Source organism: Hyperoodon ampullatus, assembly GCF_949752795.1.
Source record: "Hyperoodon ampullatus genome assembly, chromosome: 7".
NCBI lineage: Eukaryota > Metazoa > Chordata > Mammalia > Artiodactyla > Ziphiidae > Hyperoodon > Hyperoodon ampullatus.
In genome coordinates, this window is record NC_136920.1 from 76,333,542 (window position 1) to 76,345,811 (window position 12,270).

The 12,270-nt window shown below is 36.7% G+C and overlaps 1 pseudogene across 1 annotated transcript in view; it reads left to right on the forward strand.

Moving 5' to 3' along the window:
- Window positions 1–474: 474 nt before the first annotated feature.
- LOC307055610 (ferritin light chain-like) overlaps window positions 475–12,270 on the forward strand; it is a 57,999-nt pseudogene continuing 46,203 nt past the window's right edge. The window contains exon 1 of the transcript in view: window positions 475–530. The product of the transcript in view is annotated as a ferritin light chain-like (transcript). The remainder of the gene's footprint in view (window positions 531–12,270) is intronic.

The following is a 12,270-nucleotide window of genomic DNA, read 5'->3' on the forward strand; positions in this document are numbered from 1 at the left end:
TCTTGTCTCCTGACCCCCATCCATATGGAAAAGCAGGGAGATGAGGAAGAATTCCTCTAGAGTGATTTGGTGCTTTCTGCCATGTGCAGGGCGCATGGTGGACACAGCTCCAGGTGGTGTCTTTCTCATTGTGGAGATTTCTGTTCCAGCTGATGCCCCTGATCCAGATGACAACAGAAATGGACCCCATCCCCCATCCCTGTCAGGCCCCTCAACATGTGGAAATGCTGTGACCTGGGGTGGAGGGGGCAGAGTGAGCACAGGACTGCTCACACCCCTGGTTTCTCCCTGGAGCCAGGCCCTACCTCTGGGCCCCGATTCCCAAGGCAGCCTCCAGAATGGGCAGAGCAGTGAGAGTGGAGCCAGGCCTTGTGGGAGGGGTCGGTACCCAGAGGAAAGAGTTGACAGGGCTGGGACCTGAGCCTGGCTGCTGCTGGGTCCTCTCAGGGGCACCCAGAAGTGAGTTCTGGGAATATGGGGAAGCTGGACTTGGACCCCCCTGGCTCCTGCTGGGAGAGTGCCACAGACAGGTGATGCTGATGGAACAGCAAGAAAACAGAAAGAAGCAAGTCCCTTTGCCCTTCTCTTGCTGCTCCGTCTTCCATAAGGTACAGTAAGACAAGAAATTGAGAGACCAAAAGAAAAAAAGAAATGGAGAGACCCAGAGACAATACACAAAGACTTCACGGACACACCTCTCAAGAGAGACTTCTCACGCAAACACCTTTCTCAGAGATCACATACTGAGACCTCACACAGGGACCTCATGTTGCTTCACAGACCCTCAGACAGAAACCTAGCACAGATTTAACAGATTTCCCAGAGATACCTTCCAAAGGGACCTCATACAGAGACTTCACACAGAGATCTCACCCAGAGACAACACACAGAGACCTCACAGAGACCTCACATCTATTCTTCAGTATCCATTGACAAGTCTTTCTTAGTGAATATGAAACCACTTAGCAAACTGGCAGCATGATAAATATATTATCAGTTGTGCCCCTCTGAGATCCACCAGACACTCACTGTCAGCATTACTCTAAATGGGGAAATGTTTGAGAAGTTTTGTTCTTTTGGAATGTCACTGCCTCTGAACAAAAGAATTATACATTCCAAATGTAGATTTTCAAATTTCATTCTTAGGTGTTCATTAGCTTGAAAATCACATATTACATTATTTTATTTTTATTTATTTGAGAAGAATGAAGAAAATAATGTTTATTTCTTAGAAATGCATGTAGTACTCTATTTTTTATTTTAAAAGATTTTTATTGGAGTATAGTTGATTTACAAATTTGTGTTAGTTTCAGGTGTACAGCAAAGGGAGCCAGTTATACATATACATATGTCCACTTTTTTTAAAGATTCTTTTCCCATAGAGGCCATTACAGAGTATTGAGTAGAGTTCCCCGTGCTATACAGTAGGTTATTATTACCTATTTTGTATATAGTAGTGTGTATATGTCAATCCCAATCTCCCAATTTATCCTTCCCCCCTTATCTCCTGGTAACCATAAGTTTTCATTTGTACCCTTTTTTGAGGAGAATCACAAATTTTAAGCACAACTAAAACACTGTCAGTCTCCAGTGAGAGAAAATATTTGTCCAGTTTAGTTATCATCCAGTCAAATGGTATCTGGCACATTTTTTACTTTATTGAGGACAGAAGTTAAACTTGAGATGGCTTACTTGCTTCCTTTGGAAACATAAGAAAAACCTGCAACAAAGGTACTCTAGGAATGAAATAAACCAAGAAAGAAGCATCCGGACTCACATTCACTTCCCAGAGGGCTGTGTAACTAGCACATTATTTTGCACATAATAGCTTGCATCAGGTTTGTGGGGTTTGCTTGATTTTTTAACAGGCCAATAATCATGTGAGGATTTTTCACAAGTCAAATTTCTGGTTTTAAATTTTACATTCTGGCAAAATTATGCTTCTGAATATTATTTTATTTCTTAAAATGTGGTAATGCCCTAAAATGATATTACACAATCATAACGTTCAGCTAACATACTTAAAAAGATGGGCTATTAAGGATTCATTCTTCAATAATTCTATGAAATGCACATTTTCTAAGACATGCAGTTAGGATCCACTTTATATTCATTATAGGGTTAACACATTGCTTTAAAATTTTTTGAAAGATTATAAAATATATGACTTAGCCTATGCTTGACATTATACATGTTACCTCATAAAATTACTGAGGGAAGGATATCTTAATATCTGAATTGAAGGTAGTGTACATTTAATCTACATTTGGCTTATAACAATGAATAATGAAAGGCTTTCATTTATTATATAGCTCACACTTTCCAAAGGGTACACTTCTAAAAGACTACTGATTTCTCACTGCTAATAAGCAACCTATTGTCCTTGCCTTGGTAAAATCTATTTTAATGATAGCTGGTTCTCTCCCAGATTATCCATTGGTATTACAGCGTCGCGGTCTTTTAAGAGGAGCAGGGCTGACACGAGGACTCTTTGGGCTTATTTCTACAAGAAATTTAGTTTTTCTATTCTCCTAATTAAAAAATGTATAATTATTAATTTTTCACTTTACTCTCTTATGTCGTTGAATCAGAAAACAATGGACTATGGTCATGTATGTCATCTAATACTCTATCAGATCACTTTTTTTTAAATAGTGCAGCTTACTCAGGTAAGTTTACTGATCAGAACAAAATGGAATCAATTAGATAAAAGTTCATACAGGAAAATATCCTTTTCAAAGTTGACTATTTTAACACAGTTAAATAAGCAATTATTTTTTAATCCTTTGAGTTAAAATTGTTCAGGGTGGCCAAGAAAGTCTGGAAACAGGAAAAATGTCCATAAAAGCACTTTATTACTATAATACGTTGAATGTGTTGCTCCTCATTATTAATTCACAGTTCATTAAGCTGGGCAAAATTACAATGAACAATGTGCATTAAAGCAAAATTCCCATCAATCATTTTCCATCTGTCATACATTCTGTCAGATGATTTGTGTGTCTAATTTTCATGGAAAAACTTGTACCTTGGGCTTCCCTGGTGGCGCAGTGGTTGAGAGTCCGCCTGCCGATGCAGGGGACACGGGTTCGTGCCCCGGTCTGGGAGGAATCCACATGCCGTGGAGCGGCTGGGCCCGTGAGCCATGGCCGTTGAGCCTGTGCGTCCGGAGCCTGTGCTCCGCAACGGGAGAGGCCACAACAGTGAGAGGCCCACATACAACAAAAACAAACAAACAAACAAACAAACAAAAAAACAAACTTGTACCTTTACTCCAGAATAAGAAATCAAGGGGGATCAATCTATTAAAAAGATATTAATATTCCCAGACTCTGTGGCCTTCAGTATTTTCTTTTTAAGAAGATTCACCTAGTGCAAATCTTGTAAATATTTTTACCATTTAATATGCCCAGACAAAATGGATACAAAAATTAGATAAAAGAGAAAACAACAAAAACAGATCCCCTTTGTTTTCAAAACATTTGATGTTTACATCAAAATATTTTGTTGAAAATGAAGTGATTTTTAATCTATAGTTAAAAGATACTATAATGATATTTAGAACATATTACAGATCTGGATTTTTACAAATAGATTTTTATTTAAAACAGGTCTCACACTGATATCAATAAACCAGGCACTCTAGAACAAAATGTGGAGAGATGGCAATTATGCGATGACTTCTTAATACTCCAAGGGAAAAAGATTTTTTCCAAAGTAATCCATCTACAATATTAACCCTTAAGATCTACTCCCCTTGACAGGTTTCAATATTATTTTCTCTTTTATACACATTTACTTTATAATTAACTCCTACAGGAGGACATTTCTGGAAATGTTCCCAGATATCTACAGCCACACTTTCTGTCATGATCACACCATGGAAAAAGTAGGGAACATCCAGATCCTGATGATCCAGGGGTTTCATAATTACCCCTTTGAGGTCAGTCAGAATCATCATCATTCCCAGAACAGGGTCGGTCTTTACATTTGTGCCCCTAGACATGCAGATTGTAACACTACCCACCCAAAGGCAAGTTGTCTTCCTTACTCAGGTTTGCAGGGGCACCACTCACTGTGGTAGCTAGAAGAGTCCGTTGCCCCCAGCCCGGACCTGCATTCTGTACTCTCCACAGACACATCGTACTACAGATATACCAGTGGTGCTGATGAAACTTCCAGAAAGCTATAAAATAATGCATGCCAGGCACGGTAGATGAGGATTTAGAAAATGCTAACATCTTCTCTAGGAAATAAAGGTGACATACCAATGTGGCTTTAAGCATTTTTGTGCATTAGCTGGCCCCCTGGATCTGGGAAAAAGCATCTGATTTTAAAGTTTCTCAGCCTCATTCTCTGCAATGAAATCTGAAGCTCTTCCTTCCTTCTCTGAGTCCAGAAGCTGGAATTGATACAGTCTGCTCTCTGTGATTTGTCTCTACCATTTGTTTCCAGTGACCACTTCAACTCAGATATCTCTCAGTTCAGGGATCACTCCTAAACTTCAGGAAGAAGGTCACTGCCCTTTTTATTCCCACCACAATTTTATGCTAGTAACCCTTTACAGTGTCAATAAATTTATTTTGTAGAATGTGCCCCCTGGACTCCACCTGCTAAATCTGTTTTTTGGGCAAATCATTTGTTACTTAGCTAAACAAATTTTATAAAATCGTATTTCATAAAATTGTATTTTATAAAATGTTACTTTCTTATTTTATAAAATTGGTAAATCCAGGGATTTAGGCTTAATTATTATTTTTAAAAATGTTGGTACTCATTTTGCCAATTTTTCTCTTTTACATATATCAGAAAATATGTTAAGAACTCAACTGTGAAGATACCACTATTTTTATTTTTTCTCACTTTTTGTACTTAACTTTTATAACAAACCTTTATTATTGCACAGGAAACAAGAAAGTTTGTTCCTTGGAAAACATCAGTCCTAAGAACGTACTAAGTTAAAGCTTAGCATGTTAGATCTGCGAGGAGCCTTGTCTTTTTTTTTTTTTTTCGGTACGCAGGCCTCTCACTGTTGTGGCCTCTCCCGTTGCAGAGCACAGGCTCCGGACACGCAGGCTCAGCGGTCATGGCTCACAGCTCCAGCCGCTCCGCGGCATGTGGGATCTTCCCAGACCGGGGCACGAACCCGTGTCCCCTGCATCGGCAGGCGGACTCTCAACCACTGCGCCACCAGGGAAGCCCAACCTTGTCTTTTTTTTAATGATGCTTTTTTCTGAATTGGTTAAAAAAAAAAAAAAAAAAAAAAAAAAAGCCTTAAGGCTTAGGAACAGAAGCAAATTGAGAATTAAAATCCAAATCATTCAAATGAAGTTTGTCAGAACAGTTTGTGTGTGGAGAGGACAGCTTCTAGGCACTTCAGAGAAACCAGCAGGACAGAATTGAGAATAGCCAGCATCTTACAGGGCTTCTCACAGAAATGCTTTAATGCAAAGAGGTGACTGGATTTCACAGGGAGACCAGGGAGAGGATGCAGAGATAATTAAATCACATTCAAGCACCTGTTTACCTGGGAGGTAAGTTCCTTCATATTGTGGTCAGATGCTGTTTAGGGGGACACTGGTGCAGGGGAGGTGTTGGGAGGATGAACTCTTTTCTGAGTGATTTTGCAATTGTGAAATTTCATCCAACAGAGATGCTAGAAAAATTTGCTCCTAGTAGCGAGCGTCCAACATGATATTTTGGGACAAAAATGTGTATTTGGAAGAATTTTTCACAAAAGAGCAGTGATGGGAGGAAAAGATTCATATGGGCCTGGCTAGTAATATTCTTCCTTCACAATTTTCTTGTGGGGTCCTGAGGCCTGTTGTGACTGCTTGGAGACCTGGTCCCCAAGCAATGGCCCTCTTTGTCATACTCAGGGTAAGCCAGGAAGTTGCTTGTCTGAAGCAGAAAAGGTTCTCCCTTCCACTCATGTCCTCTTGCTGATCAGATGAACACATGGCATCAGCTACAGCTGAGAGGTGTTTGTTAACTACCTTTGTTTCATAGGACACAACTCATATATACTCTACAGTAATGTTTATCACTGTCTTTTATAATCTCAAGGTAAGAAGTAATCAGTGTTAAAATCATTCTACTGGAATAACAAAGCACATGATTTTTTTTTTCCCTAATAGTGATTGTATTTGTTTGCTAGGGCTGCCATAACAAAAGACCACACTGGCTACTAGGTGGTTTAAACAACAAAAATATATTTTCTCAGAGTTCTAGAGGCTAGAAGTCCAAGATCAAAGTATCAAGTTTAGTTTCTTTGAGGTCTCTCTCCTTTGATGGCTACCTGCTCGCTGTGTCCTCACATGGTTGCCCCTCAGTCTGTGCATGTCTGTGTTCTAATATTCCCCCCTTATAAAGATACAAGTCATACTGGATTAGAGTCCATCCATATGATCATTTTACCTTAATTTTCTCTTCCAAAGCAGTATTTCCAAGTAGAAGTTAAGCTTACTGTACAAGCAATCAGGTATTTAATAAGAGGCATTGCTATGGAGACAAAAAAACAATGGTTAATAATTGAGGCAAATTTCATATCAGTTTTTGAGTTCTGAGGGTAGACAGTTGAGAAGATCTCTAAATATCAGGGTTAAAGCATCTTTTGTAGTTTGAATGTCCATCAGATGTTCAGGTAAACTTTCTGAGTGGTCCATATAGCAACAGGAACGAAGAAGACTGTCTAAACATGAGCTGCTGTGGAGATTTCTCTGAAGTTTATATTAAGATATCTACCTTCAGTATGCAGGACTTCAGAAAAAAAGGCAGTTTTAGTTTCAATTATTCCAAGTCAAAAGGGTGGGAGAAAATTTGGAAACACTAGTTTGGAGAGTTGTAGTCAGGTAGTGGAGGAAACTAGAAAAATTCAGGATACAGTCCAGTTTTCAGGTAATTAACAAAACTTCAAGGAAAATTAATAGCACTAGAATCTAATATCCACAATATGTATTTTGATTTCTATCGAAAGATAATTTTTCTCTCTAAAATCACCCTCATTTCTATCAAAGATAGCCAAATTAAGACAAATTTGTTTGCAAAATAAGTCTAGATTCAATAAACTTGGCCTTGTTTATATAAGTATAGCAAGGATTGTGACTGACCATATAGGCTTATTTTTTATTTTTATTTTTTCCTTTTATTAAGAGAATTTATTGCCTCTCTCTCCTCCCAATAGCTCAAACATGAAGAAGCAACATCAGAGGAAGACAGACAGACAAATGGCTCTTTGAGTTTGTCCTGCTTGGCATTGGTGAAGGAAGAGGCAGCTTTCTCAAAGTTTTTATCTGCTTAATAGGATGTAGTAGAGAAAGGGAACGAGGAAAGTCAGAGGATAAGTGAACAGGCTCTGCACCTACCAAGGATGTGTTATCCTCCTAATCGTCCCAGTAGGAATATTCCATTCATGTTCTTTGATCTGATCCTTGCATTGGAAGACACTTCTTTTTTTAATCTCTTTTTTTAAAATTTAATTTTAATTTTATATAGAAGTATAGTTGATTTACAATGTTGAATTAGTTTCAGGTGTACAGCAAAATGATTCAGTTATACATATACACATATCCATTCTTTTTCAGATTCTTTTGCCATATAGGTTATTACAGAATATTGAGTAGAGTTCCCTTTGCTATACAGTAGGGTCTTGTTGATTATCTATTTTATATATAGTAGTGTGTATATGTGAATCCAAACTCCTAATTTATCCCTCCCCATACCTTTTCCCTTTAGTAACCATAAGTTTGTTTTTTAAGTCTGTGAGTCTGTTTCTCTTTTGTAATTAAGTTCATTTGTATCATTTTTTCAGATTCCACAGATAAGTGATATCATATGATATTTGTCTTTCTCTGAATTACTTCACTTAGTATGATAATCTCTATGTCAATTCATGTTACTGCAAATGGCATTATTTCATTCATTTTTATGGCTGAGTAATATTCCATTGTATATATGTACCACATCTTCTTTATCCATTCATCTGTCAGTGGACATTTAAATTGCTTTCATATCCTGGTTATTGTGAATAGTGCTGCACTGAACACTGGGGTGCATGTATCTTTTGGAAGTATAATTTTCTCCAGATACATGCCTAAGAGTAGGATTGCTGGATCATATGGTAGTTCTATTTTTAGTTTTTTAAGGAATCCCATAATATTCTCCATAGTGGTTGAACCAAGTTACATTCCTACCAACAGTGTAGGAGGACTCCTTTTCTCCACACCCTCTCCAACATTTTTGTAGTCTACAGTTTGTAGACGTTTTGATGATGGTTACTCTGACTGGTGTGAGGTGATACCTCATTGTAGTTTTGTTTTGCATTTCTCTAATAATTAGGGATGTTGAGCAGATCTTCATGTGCTTTTTGCCCATCAGTATGTCTTCTTTGGAGAAATGTCTGTTTAGATCTTCTGTCCATTTTTTGATTGGGTTGTTTGCTTTTTTGATATTGAGCTGCATGAGCTATTTGTATACTTTGGAGATTATTCCATTGTCAGTCTCATCATTTGCAAATATTTTCTCCCATTCTGTAGGTTGTCTTTTTGTTTTGTTTATGGTTTCCTTTGCTGTGCAAAAGCTTTTGAGTTTTATTAGGTCCCATTTGTTTATTTTAGTTTTTGTTTTCTTTCCTCTAGGAGGTGGATCCAAAAAGATATTGCTGCTGTGAAAGAGTGCTCTGCCTGGATTTTCCTCTAAGAGTTTTATAATATCCAGTCTTACATTTAGGTCTTTAATGCATTTTGAGTTTATTTTTGTCTGTGGTGTTAGAAAATTGTTCTAATTTCATTTTTTTACATGTAGCTGTCCAGTTTTCCCAGTACCACTTATTGAAGAGACTGTCTTTTCTCCATTGTATAGTCCTGCCTCCTTTGTCATAGATTAATTGACCATAGTTGTGTGGGTTTATTTCTGGGCTTTCTATTCTGTTCCATTGATCTATATTTCTGTTTTTGTGCAAGTACCATACTGATTACTGTAGCTTTGTAATATAGTCTGAAGACAGTGAGCCTGATTCCTCCAACTCCATTTTTGCTTTCATAGTATGCTTTGGCTATTTGGGGGTTTGTGTTTCTATACAAAGTTTAAAATTTTCTGTTCTAGTTCTGTGAAAAATGCCATTGGTGGGGGCTTCCCTGGCGGTCCGGTGGTTGGGACTTCACCTTCCAATGAGGAGGATGCAGGTTCGATCCCTGGTCAGGTAGTTGGGATCCCACATGCAATGCAACCAAAACAAAAAACAAAAGAAACAAAAACAAAAACATAAAACAGAAGCAATATTGTAACAAATTCAATAAAGACTTTAAAATGGTCCACATGAAAAAAATCTTAAAAAAAAAATTCCACTGGTAATTTAATAGGGATTGCATTGAATCTGTAGATTGCCTTAAGTAGTATAGTCATTTTGACAGTATTGATTCTTCCAATCCAAGCACATGGTATATCTCTCCATCTGTTTGTGTCACTTTCGATTTCTTTCATCAGCATCTTAGAGTTTTCAGAGTACAGGTCTTTTGTCTCCTTAGGTAGATTTATTCATAGGTATTTTTTCTTTTTTTTTTTTTTTTTTTTTTTTTTTGTGGTATGTGGGCCTCTCACTGTTGTGGCCTCTCCCGTTGCGGAGCACAGGCTCCGGACGCACAGGCCCAGCGGCCATGGCTCACGGGCCCAGCCGCTCCGCGGCATGTGGGATCTTCCCAGACCGGGGCAGTATTTTTTCTTTTTGATGTGATGGTAAATGGGATTCCTTCCATAATTTCTCTTTCTGATCTTTTGTTGTTAGTGTATAGGAATGAAAGAGATTTCTGTGAATTAATTTTGTATTCTGTGACTTTACTGAATTCATTGATGTGGTATATCACACTGATTGATATGAGCCTGTGAGCCATGGCCTCTGAGCCTGCGCGTCCGGAGCCTGTGCTCCGCAACGGGAGAGGCCACAACAGTGAGAGGCCCGCGTACCACGAAAAAAAAATCATAAAATGGGGCTTTCCTGGTGGCACAGTGTTTAAGAATCTGCCTGCCAGTGCAGGGGACATGGGTTCAAGCCCTGGTCCAGGAAGATCCCACATGCCGCAGAGCAACTAAGCCCATGCGCCACAACTACTGCGCCTGCGTTCTAGAGCCATTGAGCCACAACTACTGAAGCCCATGCACCTAGAGCCCATGCTCTACAACAAGAGAAGCCGCTGCAATGAGAAGCCCATGCACCACAACAAAGAGTAGCTGCCCTTCGCTGCAACTAGAGAAAGCCCACACACAGCAACAAAGACCCAATGCAGCCAAAAATAAATAAAATAAATAAATTTATTTTTAAAATCATAAAATATTATAACCATCTTCTTCAGTTTACTTAGTCCCATGTAATTAATTCTTGTTTTGTTTGATCTTTTGTTAGAAGTTTTATGAAACCATCAATTTCTCCATTAGGGTTTTGTAAATTCTTAGTTCAGTGTAATGATTTGAAATTCATCAGAAACTTGTGTTCTAGAATACTTGTTAGATCCTTTTCCATGAATTTCTCTGAACATGAAACACATTTTCAGGAAGCTTTTGTAAAAGCATCTGAGTAAAACCATTGTCTAAGTGATAAAAGACAAATATCCATTACTAAAAATTTGATTCATTCTAATGGAATTGACAAGAAAATTTATCTCTGTGACACAAAACATTTAAGATAATAACTAGAATTATGACTGATAACATTATACTAGGACATATCCAATTTTAGGAATTTCATATACTTTCGAGAACATTTATATTAATAACATTCACCCTTAGGATATAACCTAGAGTTTAGGATCATTTATTTAGCAATGCTTCCCATGTAAGTAACATACCAAATAAGCCTAATGAGTTTCATAGCTCTCTTTTCTAATAAGATAAAACAAATCTTTTAAGGTGTTCCAAGGGGCCCTTGGAAAACCTGAACGTTATTTCCAGGTCAATAAGACTTCATTTAGAATTTGACTTGGGGGAAAATCTACTTTTTCAAAAATAAAAATGTTTTAAAACACTTTGTCAAATATGATCATATGTCACTGTGAATTAATAGTTAGTTATCAATTTAATCAAAGTGACAAAGATTCACATGTAAATACAGATAGTTAAATAGTGTAAAAAGACTTAGCTCTTTTAATATTGAAAGCACTCAGTTTTTCTTCAAAATTATCAAAGACTCATAAAGACAAAATGTACAATATTTGTTTTGCTAGACAGATTACATTAAATGTAAAAAAAAGTCTTTGTTTACAATTTCTCATTAAGAGCAGACCAATAATTAAGAAAATTTTGCAAAAAGAGAGAAAAAACAAATTTTAATTTTCTACCAGCTTACTTTGGATATTAAAACTCAATCACTTTATTAAATTCATTCCAATCTTAGACCTGACTACACATAAAATTCCTTTCTAAAGATTCCTTTTTAACAAACCTCTTACAACTTTCTCTGTCCATTTTGATTTGTCCCTTGTTCTCTTTCCCATTTAGAAGTTACCAGCTTTAGGACAAAAATCACTTAACAAAGTTTTTACATTAACAAAAACATCTCCATACCTTACACTTTTTCTTACCCCAAAATATATTCTAATTTCCTTATAATTCCTAGTAGCTTTAACCACATATATTATTTACAATTCTTAATCCTTTGAAGCTTTAATTTTTTTGTAAAGATAAAGTTAAAAATTATTAACTGTGTAAGTAGTTTGTGGCTTGGCAAACATAAATACATTTCATAATTTCTAGAAACATATTCTACTTCATAGTACAAGCTTTTAATGAAGCACAAGACATGTTTACTAATAGAACCAAACATATTTAGTGTGTAATAAGAGGTCAAAAGTAGGTAAACTTAGACTCGTTCAGCAATTAATATTTCAGTATTTTGTCTTAGTTGGAAATGATCTAGACATTCAATTCATTTAATTTAACTTAGCAAAACTCTAAGGGTACAATTTATCAAAGACATTTAGAAAACTAATTAAGTTGACATAGCAAAAACAATTATTGCTAAAAAAAGTTTACCTAAAAGAATTCTTATCTTATGTCTATTTAATTAATTTGTTCCTAACAATCACTCAGATTACTCATGACAATTTCATAAGATGTTAAAGTAGTGTTAGCCATCATCTTAAATTATTATTATTATTACTTTTTTCTGAGAAATTTTGTAAAAGAGATAACATGAGCTTATTTGACTTTTAGTAAAACTACATAGCATAAAGCTATTATACTTAATGCTGATAACTCTTAAGATATGTCTGTATTAATTAA